Source organism: Lissotriton vulgaris, chromosome 9 (assembly GCF_964263255.1).
Source record: "Lissotriton vulgaris chromosome 9, aLisVul1.2, whole genome shotgun sequence".
Taxonomy (NCBI): domain Eukaryota; kingdom Metazoa; phylum Chordata; class Amphibia; order Caudata; family Salamandridae; genus Lissotriton; species Lissotriton vulgaris.
The window spans coordinates 493,670,043-493,685,377 of NC_141697.1; the positions used below are offsets into that span (position 1 = coordinate 493,670,043).

Below are 15,335 nucleotides of genomic sequence, written 5' to 3' on the forward strand. Positions count from 1 at the left end.
TCTTGATGTTGTTGGTTAGTGTTTCTTTTTCACCCTTCCATATAAGAAAGATGTCGTCGATGTATCTTTTAAATACCATAAGTCCAGTTGTCCAATTTGTGTCTTGGATTATATGGTCATGCTCAAATTTAGCCATAAAGGTGTTTGCGTAGGACGGTGCCCCCGCAAAACCCATAGAGGTCCCACTGCACTGTTCATAGAAGTCGCCTTCCCAATTAAAGTAACTATGTAGTAGAGCAAACTGTAATAGTTCAAGCATTAGAGTTTTTTCTCCTCCACGCACTTCATTATTGAGTAAACACCATTCCATGGCTTCGATTCCCTCCCTGTGTGGGATTGAAGTGTACAGAGCTGTCACATCTATAGAACATAACCATATCTCTTCATCATTTGGGATATTTATTGTGGATAGCATGTTAAGAAATGCGGTGGTGTCCTTTATATGTGTGCTCCATTTTTGAACTAGAGGCTGTAGGAACCAGTCTAGGTATTGACCCAGTGGTTCTGATAATGATCCACAAGCTGAAACTATGGGTCTGAAAGGAGGTCTTTTGGGATCCTTGTGTATCTTCTGGAGCATGTAAAATTGAGGTCTCCTGGGGTGTTTAATCTGTAGAAATTGGTATGTTTTCACAGTGATCCACTTCATCTCCAAGGCTTTATCTAGAATTGTTTTGAGTGTCATTCCAAAAATCTCAGTCGGATCTTGTTCCAACTTATGGTAAATATTTTCATCTTGCAGATGAGCTTGTACACTCTCTTTGTAGTAGGTAGTGTTCATCACTACTATCGCTCCCCCTTTGCCCGCCTTCATTATGGTGATGTCATTGGCGTCTCTCAAAGTTTGTAAAACTTGCCATTCTTTTCTTGAGAAGTTACTAGTAGTACCTCCAGAATAATTGATCTTTTGAATTTCAGATGTTATAATCCGTTCATATGCATCAATGGTTTTGTGTGAGGTGGGAGCACAAAATGTGCTTTTAGGTTTGAATTCCTTTAACTCCATGTCTGGTCTTTCATTCGGTGGTAGATTGTTGAAGAAGTTTTTTAATCTTAGATTCCTTAGGAATTTGTAAATTGATATTTCCGTTTCTTGGGCATTCGATTTGTATCTTGGAACAAACGTGAGACCTTTGTTCAATACTTTTGTTTGAACTTCCGTAAGTTGTTTATCTGATATGTTGATGACTAAGTCGGTTTCGGTTTTTTTGATCTCAGTTCTCTCTCTGCTACTGTTTCTTTTATTTGTGTCTTTTCTTTTTCCTTTTCCCCTCCTTGTTTTGGGGGCTCTGTTATGCTTGTTGAAGGGGCATTGTTTGCTGCCGGGCTGATGTCTAAAAAAGGAACTTTGTTTTGTTGATCCTTACGTCTATCTTTAGATATAGGTCTCCTGTTTTGTGCTGTGTCCGAATCAGATACCACACTTTCTTGTGATGAACTGACGTTAGTTTGCGGTTGTTGCCACTTCCTCTGATTATAAACCTCTGCCCAACTGCATACTTCTTCCAGTTTATAATCTATTGTGTCTCTTCGATATTTTTTAACCTTCCTCTCCTCGATCTCTTTCGCATATCTTTCAAGCTTTTTGTTGACTTCTTCTAGTGTAGCATCAAGTTCTTCAAATTGGTTCAATTCAGTTTTTACTTTAGCTAGTTCCTCTTCAAGTGTTCTGAGTTCTTTTGCCAGCTCTTCCACTATCAGCAAAATGAGGTCCAAACTGCATTTATTCAAAATTTGATACCATTTTGTTAGGAAAGCCTTATTATTCCTGCATAACATAGGTTTAAGCGCTATTCTTAAACCCCTAGGGATTCGTTGGTTCCTGTGGTAGTGTATTAAAGTTGTCGCGTGCAATCTTTGATTTATCTCACGTTTGCTTACATTTTCAAGTTGTTTTATCAATTGCATCACCGTGCTCGGTTGTGGGCTGAAGGCTCTAGTCTCCTTGATCAAACTATAAATTCCTTCTGCTTCTTCTGCGGTGTATACTAAGGTTTCAGCCTTATTGGTTGTGATTTGCGCTATCTCTTCTAAATTCATCTTTGCGGTGCTTGGATGGAGGGTAGACTATGGTTTATGAATGAATCGTGATAGGGTCCGTCCAGCACTCTTGTTTTTTTGTTTGTCTTCTTTGCAGTTTAATCTTTTCGTTGTTGTGCACCATTACCTAGTGTTTTAGTCTAGAAACACTTCTTGAATATATTGCGAAAAGTGAGACACTGGGAAATCCCGATGTCTAAATGGTAACGTTCTGCACACTTTCACTTGAACCACTTGGTTCTCCTCAGGTATACTTGTAAACCAAAATAATAATGATGATCCATACAGTATTCCTTGATTCAAAGATCTCTGTTTATTACTTCTTTTTAATTCATCTGAATCCTTTAGTTTCCAGGACAATTTAAATTAACATCTCCCATTTACCCAATGCATTTCGGGTCTATGGTGACCCTTCTTCGGGGGTCTCTATTGGAAAAATCAAGAAAAAGTTGCAATCAGCCCTTTAACCTATGTGCATGTGTACATTGACATTTACATATATTTAAACCCACTATGTTCTCAAGTGCAAACAAACATCTGTAAATCGTGGCATGTCCTTTTATATCGATCGTTTTCACTATTCACAAAAAAAGTACGTTTTTATATTAGCGCTAAAAATATGCCAAACACCAAGACCATGTTAAACGCTCAAAATAAAACACCCTGAAAGAAAAGTGCAATAGACCTGGTTTAACCACAAACTAATTCTAGACAGAAAAGAGTTTAGCCTGACAAACATTTTGCTCCTCTCTCGCGCTGTACTTACTGAGAAATGAAAACGTCCCTCGTTTGCGTAATGTCGGCCAATCCGCTACTACCTGACAATCTGTGTAACGCTATTTAAAGCTCCATTCTCTTTGATTGGCTCAACTAGCGATCACGTGATCGCAACACCGGACTGCATTACAGTCCTTATTTTATACTTAAAAATAAACATGCTGAGAATGCAAAACTATAAAAATTATCTCTTTAAGGAGAATCTATGCTGACAAACAAGAGTTAAACCATAGTCGGAATTAATTAATTCCGAGTCATATTCACTCGATATTTTTAACAGTTCGGTATTATTCAACATTTAATATTTGCTACTTTGCAAGGCTGTCTCATGTAAAATAAGAGTCTGATAACGTATACTAGTGATAAATAATAAGTAATAATACGAATTAAAGCAACATGGTGTCGGCCATTTTAGGTAGGGGAGTTCTCGCTGTGAGTGTCATGCAGGAAAATAAAGTTGGCTTTCCACAGTCTATTTACAAAAAGCAGGATAATTCTATCCTGTCATTCAGTCCATTTGGTTGTAAGCTGCCCATTTTCTTTATCCAGAAGTATTCTGATCTTAGTCTTGATTTGTGTGAGTCTTTCTCAGGGTGATGTTTGATGACTTCCAGTATTGTAAAACGTAGTTGTGCTACATTATGTCCTGCTTCTAACCAGTGTGTTGCCAATGTGGATTTCAAATTTTTCAGGCGGATGTTACTCTTGTGCTCTGTTATTCTTACTTTTATTTTTCTCTCAGTCTGACCTATATACAGTTTTCCACATGGACACTTGATTCCATAGATAACATTCTTAGTGTCACAGGTTCCTGAGTGTAACAAGGTCACCTTCTTGCCTGTCATTGGGTGTGTAAACATTTGTCCTGTCATCACATTGTTGCAATGAATGCAATTTTCGCATCTCTGCATGCCTTTATGGTTAGTTTCTTCTGGTTTGTTCTTCTTTTTTAGCAGTTCTTTCAAATTTTTGGATCTGTTGTAGGCAAACGTTATCCTATCAGCAAAAAGTGGTTCTAAATCCGGTTCTCTTGCTATAAGTACCCAATGTTTTTTCATGATGTTGACTATTTTTGCTGATTGTAAAGAATGTTTTAGGACACATACTGTTTTTTTTGTTTCTCCTCTTTCTTTCGTGACTAGTAGAGACTCTCTCTGCATATTCAAGACTTTGATTTTGGATTCTTCCAATAAGGGTGTAGGATAGCCTCTTAGTTTGTATTTGTGGATCTGTTTGTCGATGGTGGAGAGCAAATCTTGTGGATCAGATGTGATCCTTTTTTGGCGAATAAATTGAGATGTAGGAAGATGTTTCTTTAAGGAAAAATGATGGAAGCTTTCGTAGTGTAGGCCACTGTTTCTATCTGTTTCTTTTGTGTGCACACTGGTTCTCAGTTTGTTTTGTTCAAGATGAATTTTTACATCTAGGAAAGCCAATTCTTTCTGGTCCATTTGATGAGTGAATTTGATCCGGTCGTGAACACTGTTCAATCTCTTGATGTTGTTGGTTAGTGTTTCTTTTTCACCCTTCCATATAAGAAAGATGTCGTCGATGTATCTTTTAAATACCATAAGTCCAGTTGTCCAATTTGTGTCTTGGATTATATGGTCATGCTCAAATTTAGCCATAAAGGTGTTTGCGTAGGACGGTGCCCCCGCAAAACCCATAGAGGTCCCACTGCACTGTTCATAGAAGTCGCCTTCCCAATTAAAGTAACTATGTAGTAGAGCAAACTGTAATAGTTCAAGCATTAGAGTTTTTTCTCCTCCACGCACTTCATTATTGAGTAAACACCATTCCATGGCTTCGATTCCCTCCCTGTGTGGGATTGAAGTGTACAGAGCTGTCACATCTATAGAACATAACCATATCTCTTCATCATTTGGGATATTTATTGTGGATAGCATGTTAAGAAATGCGGTGGTGTCCTTTATATGTGTGCTCCATTTTTGAACTAGAGGCTGTAGGAACCAGTCTAGGTATTGACCCAGTGGTTCTGATAATGATCCACAAGCTGAAACTATGGGTCTGAAAGGAGGTCTTTTGGGATCCTTGTGTATCTTCGGGAGCATGTAAAATTGAGGTCTCCTGGGGTGTTTAATCTGTAGAAATTGGTATGTTTTCACAGTGATCCACTTCATCTCCAAGGCTTTATCTAGAATTGTTTTGAGTGTCATTCCAAAAATCTCAGTCGGATCTTGTTCCAACTTATGGTAAATATTTTCATCTTGCAGATGAGCTTGTACACTCTCTTTGTAGTAGGTAGTGTTCATCACTACTATCGCTCCCCCTTTGTCCGCCTTCATTATGGTGATGTCATTGGCGTCTCTCAAAGTTTGTAAAACTTGCCATTCTTTTCTTGAGAAGTTACTAGTAGTACCTCCAGAATAATTGATCTTTTGAATTTCAGATGTTATAATCCGTTCATATGCATCAATGGTTTTGTGTGAGGTGGGAGCACAAAATGTGCTTTTAGGTTTGAATTCCTTTAACTCCATGTCTGGTCTTTCATTCGGTGGTAGATTGTTGAAGAAGTTTTTTAATCTTAGATTCCTTAGGAATTTGTAAATTGATATTTCCGTTTCTTGGGCATTCGATTTGTATCTTGGAACAAACGTGAGACCTTTGTTCAATACTTTTGTTTGAACTTCCGTAAGTTGTTTATCTGATATGTTGATGACTAAGTCGGTTTCGGTTTTTTTGATCTCAGTTCTCTCTCTGCTACTGTTTCTTTTATTTGTGTCTTTTCTTTTTCCTTTTCCCCTCCTTGTTTTGGGGGCTCTGTTATGCTTGTTGAAGGGGCATTGTTTGCTGCCGGGCTGATGTCTAAAAAAGGAACTTTGTTTTGTTGATCCTTACGTCTATCTTTAGATATAGGTCTCCTGTTTTGTGCTGTGTCCGAATCAGATACCACACTTTCTTGTGATGAACTGACGTTAGTTTGCGGTTGTTGCCACTTCCTCTGATTATAAACCTCTGCCCAACTGTATACTTCTTCCAGTTTATAATCTATTGTGTCTCTTCGATATTTTTTAACCTTCCTCTCCTCGATCTCTTTCGCATATCTTTCAAGCTTTTTGTTGACTTCTTCTAGTGTAGCATCAAGTTCTTCAAATTGGTTCAATTCAGTTTTTACTTTGGCTAGTTCCTCTTCAAGTGTTCTGAGTTCTTTTGCCAGCTCTTCCACTATCAGCAAAATGAGGTCCAAACTGCATTTATTCAAAATTTGATACCATTTTGTTAGGAAAGCCTTATTATTCCTGCATAACCTAGGTTTAAGCGCTATTCTTAAACCCCTAGGGATTCGTTGGTTCCTGTGGTAGTGTATTAAAGTTGTCGCGTGCAATCTTTGATTTATCTCACGTTTGCTTACATTTTCAAGTTGTTTTATCAATTGCATCACCGTGCTCGGTTGTGGGCTGAAGGCTCTAGTCTCCTTGATCAAACTATAAATTCCTTCTGCTTCTTCTGCGGTGTATACTAAGGTTTCAGCCTTATTGGTTGTGATTTGCGCTATCTCTTCTAAATTCATCTTTGCGGTGCTTGGATGGAGGGTAGACTATGGTTTATGAATGAATCGTGATAGGGTCCGTCCAGCACACAAAAGAAACAGATAGAAACAGTGGCCTACACTACGAAAGCTTCCATCATTTTTCCTTAAAGAAACATCTTCCTACATCTCAATTTATTCGCCAAAAAAGGATCACATCTGATCCACAAGATTTGCTCTCCACCATCGACAAACAGATCCAAAAATACAAACTAAGAGGCTATCCTACACCCTTATTGGAAGAATCCAAAATCAAAGTCTTGAATATGCAGAGAGAGTCTCTACTAGTCACAAAAGAAAGAGGAGAAACAAAAAAAACAGTATGTGTCCTAAAACATTCTTTACAATCAGCAAAAATAGTCAACATCATGAAAAAACATTTGGTACTTATAGCAAGAGAACCGGATTTAGAACCACTTTTTGCTGATAGGATAACGCTTGCCTACAACAGATCCAAAAATTTGAAAGAACTGCTAAAAAAGAAGAACAAACCAGAAGAAACTAACCATAAAGGCATGCAGAGATGCGAAAATTGCATTCATTGCAACAATGTGATGACAGGACAAATGTTTACACACCCAATGACAGGCAAGAAGGTGACCTTGTTACACTCAGGAACCTGTGACACTAAGAATGTTATCTATGGAATCGAGTGTCCATGTGGAAAACTGTATATAGGTCAGACTGAGAGAAAAATAAAAGTAAGAATAACAGAGCACAAGAGTAACATCCGCCTGAAAAATTTGAAATCCACATTGGCAACACACTGGTTAGAAGCAGGACATAATGTAGCACAACTACGTTTTACAATACTGGAAGTCATCAAACATCACCCTGAGAAAGACTCACACAAATCAAGACTAAGATCAGAATACTTCTGGATAAAGAAAATGGGCAGCTTACAACCAAATGGACTGAATGACAGGATAGAATTATCCTGCTTTTTGTAAATAGACTGTGGAAAGCCAACTTTATTTTCCTGCATGACACTCACAGCGAGAACTCCCCTACCTAAAAGGGCCGACACCATGTTGCTTTAATTCGTATTATTACTTATTATTTATCACTAGTATACGTTATCAGACTCTTATTTTACATGAGACAGCCTTGCAAAGTAGCAAATATTAAATGTTGAATAATACCGAACTGTTAAAAATATCGAGTGAATATGACTCGGAATTAATTAATTCCGACTATGGTTTAACTCTTGTTTGTCAGCATAGATTCTCCTTAAAGAGATAATTTTTATAGTTTTGCATTCTCAGCATGTTTATTTTTAAGTATAAAATAAGGACTGTAATGCAGTCCGGTGTTGCGATCACGTGATCGCTAGTTGAGCCAATCAAAGAGAATGGAGCTTTAAATAGCGTTACACAGATTGTCAGGTAGTAGCGGATTGGCCGACATTACGCAAACGAGGGACGTTTTCATTTCTCAGTAAGTACAGCGCGAGAGAGGAGCAAAATGTTTGTCAGGCTAAACTCTTTTCTGTCTAGAATTAGTTTGTGGTTAAACCAGGTCTATTGCGCTTTTCTTTCAGGGTGTTTTATTTTGAGCGTTTAACATGGTCTTGGCGTTTGGCATATTTTTAGCGCTAATATAAAAACGTACTTTTTTTGTGAATAGTGAAAACGATCGATATAAAAGGACATGCCACGATTTACAGATGTTTGTTTGCACTTGAGAACATAGTGGGTTTAAATATATGTAAATGTCAATGTACACATGCACATAGGTTAAAGGGCTGATTGCAACTTTTTCTTGATTTTTCCAATAGAGACCCCCGAAGAAGGGTCACCATAGACCCGAAATGCATTGGGTAAATGGGAGATGTTAATTTAAATTGTCCTGGAAACTAAAGGATTCAGATGAATTAAAAAGAAGTAATAAACAGAGATCTTTGAATCAAGGAATACTGTATGGATCATCATTATTATTTTGGTTTACAAGTATACCTGAGGAGAACCAAGTGGTTCAAGTGAAAGTGTGCAGAACGTTACCATTTAGACATCGGGATTTCCCAGTGTCTCACTTTTCGCAATATATTCAAGAAGTGTTTCTAGACTAAAACACTAGGTAATGGTGCACAACAACGAAAAGATTAAACTGCAAAGAAGACAAACAAAAAAACAAAAGTGCTGGACGGACCCTATCACGTATTATATATGTTGAAATCTCTTACATTACCAGTCTTATAGATTGATTGTTATATGTTTTTTAATAAATTTATGCTGTGTATTTATAAATAAATCAGATCTATATGATATTGTTTTTCAGTCTATCTTTCCAGTACACTGCTTTATTTAATATTTTCTGTTGTCTCTATCATTTCCGTGTTACTGTACCTGATAGCCTTACAGGACCCCATAGTTGCCTAGGAATTGTTATTTTAATAAATATTGTGCCCTGACCTAGGAACTTGCTACTAGTTTCAGGGGGTCCTTTTTTTACATGTTTGAGGAGACAGTGGTCACCTGTCGTTTCACGGAGAGTTTGCAGTCTAGGATGATGGCAAGGTTGTGGGTGTGACCTTTTGGAGTGGGGGTAGTTTCAAGAACCGATGGCTACCAGGAGCCATTCCAGAGGGAGGTTTGACTGCCGAAGATCAGTACTTCAGTTTTGTCTGTTTTGAGTTTCAGGCACTTGCCGTTCATCCAGGCTGCGGCTTTCTTCGTGCAGTTTTGAAAGTTGGTTTTCGTCGTAGTGGGGTCCGCTGAGAGTGAGAGGATGAGCTGGGTGTCATTGGTGTAGGAGATGACATTGATGTTGTGGGCTATGACAATGTCTGCTAGTGGCGTTATGTAGATGTTGAAGAGGGTGGGACTGATGGACGAGCCTTGCGGAACACCGCAGATGAAGCGCTTTGGCTGTGAGGGGAAGGAAGGGAGACGGATGTTCTTTGTGCGCCCCAATAGGAAAGATGCCTTCCGTCTAAGTGCGTAGTCTTTGATTCCGCTCTGATACAGTTGGTTGATGAGTGTTTGGTGAGAGACCATGTCGAAGGAAGCGGAGAGGTCAAGAAGGATAAGGGCGGCTCATTCCCCTCTGTTGAGTAGGATGCAGATGTAATCTGTTGCGGCGATCTGGGCCTTTTTGGTGCTGTGGTTGGCTCAGTTCTGATTGGGAGGTGTCTAGAATGTTGGTGCTCTCCAGGAGTTCGGTGAGTTGGAGGTTGATGGACTTCTCCAGGACTTTGGCAGGAAACGGGAGCAGCGAGATTGGCTGATTGTTCTGGAGGTCTTTTGGGTCTGCAGAGGGTTTTTTGAGGAGGGGTCGGACCTCTCAGTGTTTTCGGGTGTCGGAGGAGGTGGTTGTGGGATGGATGTGTTGAGGATGGTGGTGAGCTGGTGGCTGATCTCGCCTCTTCTGAGGTTGAGTCGATGGGGCTACGGGTCGTGGGTGCTCCTGAGTGGATGGTGTTCATTAGGGCCTTGTTGTTTGTTGTGTTGAGTTGCTCCAATGTGTTGAGTGGGTGGTCGGTGGCTGTTTTAGCAGGAATGGGGTTGCTGAAGAGGTCAATGGTTTGACATACATGTGTGTGTGTGTGTATATATATATATATATATATATATATATATATATATATATAATATATTTGTATTCCATGCACAATGTGGTTCTTGTATCAGTATATCCTTACTCAATACAATTCTTCAAAATTAACCCCAAATGAAATTCTGTGAAACCAGACTATGTGGCTGTACACACAAACCGGTTTTTACAGTTTTCCCCTATACGTTAAGCATCTTATAACTTCGATGCCGTTGCATGGCTTAATCTCATTTAGTTTAGCAACGTTGGAGCACAAAAATACAGCTGCAAGGCTGACAAATGTATCTTGTTACTAGTTAAAAGCGTGATTATAGAAAAATGCCAAACACAATGTTTGCTCTATGTTTGCATTTCTCACGGTACCCCAATTAAAATCTGATACGAAGGTTTTTTGTTTTGCATTTCACACTAGCTAATCGCTCTGAAGCACACTAGAGACGTGTTGATGGGAGATGTCATTGAGGGAGCAATTAGCCTCCCTTAGCCAACAGGTGTCTCCGTGGCTGGCATGAAAAGAGCAAACAATTCTTTAGACTTTGAAGTTATTTGTTTGTGAATACGGGTCATTGCTTTAAAAAAAAATCTAGATTGATATAGATTCCTCACAGTTAATTCAGCGTTGATCTGCAGGCGTTTTTGTTAGTACTAAGTTTCTATTTGAATCAACTGAAAATAAGACCTTGACCGGCTCCATACATTTAAGGATGTGCTTCCTTAATGTAATGCATAGTGGTCCACCACATTTTTAAATATACCTATTACAAGACATTTGAAACGTAATAAGGAGCGATCTAGGATACAAACAATTAAATCACAGTTCCTCTTAGCAGAGGAGGAGTTAAATGAATGTACAATGGCAGGTAAACCGCTGGAGCTTTCTCTTATTAAATTAGCAAAGATAAGGATGGAGGCAGAGGAAGACATAGCAACTAGGGCGGCAAAAATATATATGGCTAACAGAGAGAAGTGCTATGAAGCTAGTGAAAGGGTGGGACGAACTTTGGCAATACGAGCAAGACAAAAAACGGCGTTAGGAGAGATAAGGGCGATTAAAGATAGCTCAGGGAAAGAGGTAATAGATGCACAGGAGATTATAGAGGTTTTTAGACAGTTTTATATGAAATTATACGAAGAGCAGCAAGGAAAAGACCCAGTGGAAATTGCGTTATATTTAGAGAGTATTGAGAAAGTGATGTTAAAGGAGGAAGAACAACAAACACTGGATTTACCCTTAGAGTTTCAGGAGATTGAAGCCGCACTTATGAGTTTACCATCAGGAAAGGCAGCAGGACCTGACCAAATACCCATAGAGTTTTTTAAGGTATTTTGGAAAGTATTAGGTAAGGACATGGTGAAAACTTTACAGCAAGCACAGATAGGGGTATCGGTTCCAGGTTCGTGGTCAGGCGCAGAAATTGTGGTCATTTTAAAAAAAGGGAAATCATCTAAGGAACCTGGTTCTTATAGACCTATTACACTTATGAATGCGGACACGAAGGTCTATTCTAAGGCATTGGCAGTAAGGCTTGCTAATGTGATAACGCCACTAGTTTCCATTAATCAGCATGGATTTATTCCTGGGCGGGGAACGACTCACCATATTCGGAAACTTATTACTTTATTGGACACCATGGAAGTCTCAGGGGGCCCGATGGCGGTGATGTTTTTAGATGCTGAGAAGGCTTTCGATCGGGTTTCCTGGGACTATCTATGGTGTGTTTTAAAGAGAGTGGGATTCGGGGAGGGATTTGTTAAAGCAATAAAAACACTGTATAGGGACCCGGTAGCCACTGTAAGGGTAAACTCGGGATTGACTGGGGAGATTCAAATTAAGAGGGGAACAAGACAGGGGTGCCCATGTTCCCCCCTGCTGTTTGCTATGTACTTGGATCCTCTGATTCGGAGAATAGAAAGAAATGAAGATATAACTCCATTGATTACGCATAGGGGGGAATGTAAAATACTTGCCTAAGCCGATGACGTGGCAGTTTTAACATCTTCTCCCACTGAGGCTATTCGAAGGGTTGAAATAGAGGCAAAACATTTTGGAATGGTTTCAGGATATTCTTTGAATACTAATAAAACACAAATAATTAGGAATAATAATGCCGTATGCAATGATCACAGGGTTGTGCAAACAGGTGTTTACCTTGGTATTACAATTACCTCAGAACTGGATAAAGTGGTGGAGTTGAACATAGCTTCCATCATAGCTAAGGTTGGAAGAGATCTAGACAGATTGCATAATCTTCATATCTCACTAGTTGGCAGAACAAACATTATTAAGATGCTAGTGCTACCAAAGTTTTTATATATATTCAGGGCAATCCCATTGATGTTTGACAACCACTGGTTTAAAAAGATAGAAGCCATGATTAATAGGTTTATATGGTCCAAAGGAAAAACCAGAAGGGCATTACGTTTTATGGCACTACCAAGACAACGCGGAGGATGGGCACTACCAGATTTGAAATTATATTACTGGGCCGCCGCCCTGCAAGGTATGGTGGGGTTAATAGGCGGTGCAGAAATGGAGGGGGGGATGATGAGCTAGGAACCCTGGCAATATATGGCCTCTTGTTGGGAGAAGATGTTAATAATGTACTCCTCAGACATTTCGATTTAGCATACTATAAGAGAACCCGTTTCAAGACACTTATGACAGCATACAATATTTGGAAAGCCTTCAGTAAGAGATACGGATTAGGTAAAAATAACAGATACACAAGAATGAAGAATAATTCAAATTTTCCTAATGATATTTTTTCTGATTTAGTATTCATGGTTTGGGTACAAAAGGGAATTATTAAAATTGGAGACATGATGGGACCTGACGGTATCATGCAGTTCTCAGAGATTCAAGCAAAATATGGGATAGAAACAAGGCACTTTTTTAAGTACCTTCAAATAAGAAGCTTTCTGTTAAATAAAAGAGGTGGAACTGTCGGTTTTGAGAGAAACAAGATTCTTGAGCTGGTACAGGAAGGAACTGATTGTAGTATTAAAAGGTTCTACTACGAATTAATAGAATCAAAACAAGATGACTTGGAGAAATGGGGGGAAAGCTGGGCAACTAAATTAGATGCTGAAATAGACTGCTTTAATATGTCATTAGAGTTGGATCAGACTGCATTGTGTTCTGCAGCATTGCAGGCGCAACATTACAAGACATTGTATCGGCTGTATTATACTCCGGCAAAAATTGCTCAATGGGGAGCTACAACCGGTATTAATTGTGCAAGATGTGGAAGCCTACAAGCTGATATTGTACACGTTTTTGCAACATGCCCATCATTATGTACAATTCTGAATGAAATAGAGACTTATATGCAAAGTGCTTTGAGAATAAGAGTTAATTTAACCCCCACTCTAATTTTGTTGGGTGTAAATTCAGATGGTACACAGGGGGAAGAATTGTATTTTATTTTTGTGGCTATGGCAGTATTAAGGTTATGTATTGCTTCAGCCTGGCTGGACCCAATACCACCGACATATCAACAATGGTTGTCGAGGATTTTAAATATATATAATTTGGAAAAGGCAATTTACGCTAGAAGGGGAGGAAACTGGGATTGAAAATATGGGAACCGATAACTAGATGGAAAGAGGAGACTTAGGATAATCGATTTAGGATAATTGAATTGTACATAGAGACGTATTGATGAACAATGCTATTAATTATGGAGTTAAGATGTATTAGCTATGAAGTACTTATGTTATAATTTTTTGATTTCTCCTAATGGTTACCCGGTTCTTGTTTATATAATTTTTTGATTTATGAATTTATTCTTCACTAGTGTATGTATAAAGTAAAATGTATTTTATGTTATTTTGTGCTTCTTGCCCTCGGTTTAGGGGGTAAAACAAAAAAAAATGAATCGTAATAATGGGAAGAAAAGCATAGAATGAACTTTGCAGTAGAAAGACTGATTTCCGCTGACGTTCATATGAACGCTCACTGAGTTGCTCTTGACAAAGAGTATTCGACCTATATGACCGAGGTGCAGGGAGAGGAAGTGCTTACATATAGCATCCGGTCAGAATTCACGATGTGCCTTGATTTGTCATAGGCAGAAACCCAAAAACACAGAAGCTACGAAAAGCACATTTGATGAAGCTGTAGTTCCTGCACTCATTAAAAAAAATCTGTGCATGAAGGAAGGAGTAAAATATGAGATGTGGTCCAGCAGACCTTCTTCGGCTTAAACTTCTGGGTTGGGCAGATTATTTATTGAGTAATCTTCATTCCAGCGAGGAATAAGGGCTATGTGATAGTAACTCGATTATGTAGAGGTAATCTTCATTACATAGGTTATTACTAGTCTTCGCCGCAGTCCTGCTTCCGTTGTTCCTGATCTGTGAGTGAGTGTATCGGAGGCGGGTTTCACTACATGCTAGTTTTTCAGGAATATTTCTTTGCGGTTATCTCCTTTATAGCCTCTTCCTGGGTGGGGTCGGAGGGGGGGGCATTTTAAAACAAAAAGAAAAAGCATTAGGCGTGCAAGGTGGCTGTCTCCTGCAGTGTGTCACCCTCATTTGATAAGTAATGGGGAAAAGTGTGAAGGCATAGGGAAGTGCACCAAAGGTATAGAAAATTTTTCAAAAACTACAATAGGAAGGTTGCTGACCAGCATTCCCAAATTAAAGCTATCCTTCAAACAAAACTCAGGAACCTGCAAGTATCACAGGACAGGGGGTGACAGTAAAACAACCATTTCAGCTCACTGGCATCTCGCTGAAGAAATGGCATGATTTTCTCATCCAAGCCAGAGCCAGCAAATCCACAGAAGCTCTTTCCCCCTGGATTCAGAGAAGGATCTTCCCCAGGATAGGAAGTGTTGGGAAAGCATTGAGGAGCACAAGAGAAGGCTGAAGCGTAAGTGTTGCACTCAAGGACCCCACCCTTGTCTGAGTTATGATTTCTGGCAATGAATGTTGAACAATATACCTGATTGCAAAGAGATTGACCTTGAGAATGAGGAAGCAAAGACACATTCATAGCACAGATCCACCCTCATGGAATGATCAAATGCCCATCTTCTTCAACATGTGAATCCACAACAACACTTGGGGAATAATCACATACGATTGAAATTTGTAGGGTCTCAATCCTGTTAAACCCTTTGTGAATGCACTTAGACCTGACACCTCTCAAACAAGTTTCCAATGAAAACTCTCTGGAAAATAGGCATTCAACCTCATTACAAATCGATCTACTGCAAATACATCCACTTCTTCTGAATTGTCAAGAGAGATTCTCCAGTTAGGCCTACATTTGCTGAAATACTTTAGGTACCTCTGTCCCCAACCCAGTTCTCTTATTGCATATCCCAGGAATGCGCTCGGTTTGCACCACAATTCATCTGTACAGAGAGTCACACCAAAACTCTTCGGTCAACTCCGCCAGACCTTTCAA

General features: G+C 39.2%; 1 protein-coding gene across 1 annotated transcript in view; it reads left to right on the forward strand.

Annotated features, from left to right (window-relative positions):
- Positions 1-15,335, forward strand: part of MNAT1 (MNAT1 component of CDK activating kinase) — a 687,393-nt gene that overhangs the window by 522,922 nt on the left and 149,136 nt on the right. The window lies entirely within an intron of this gene.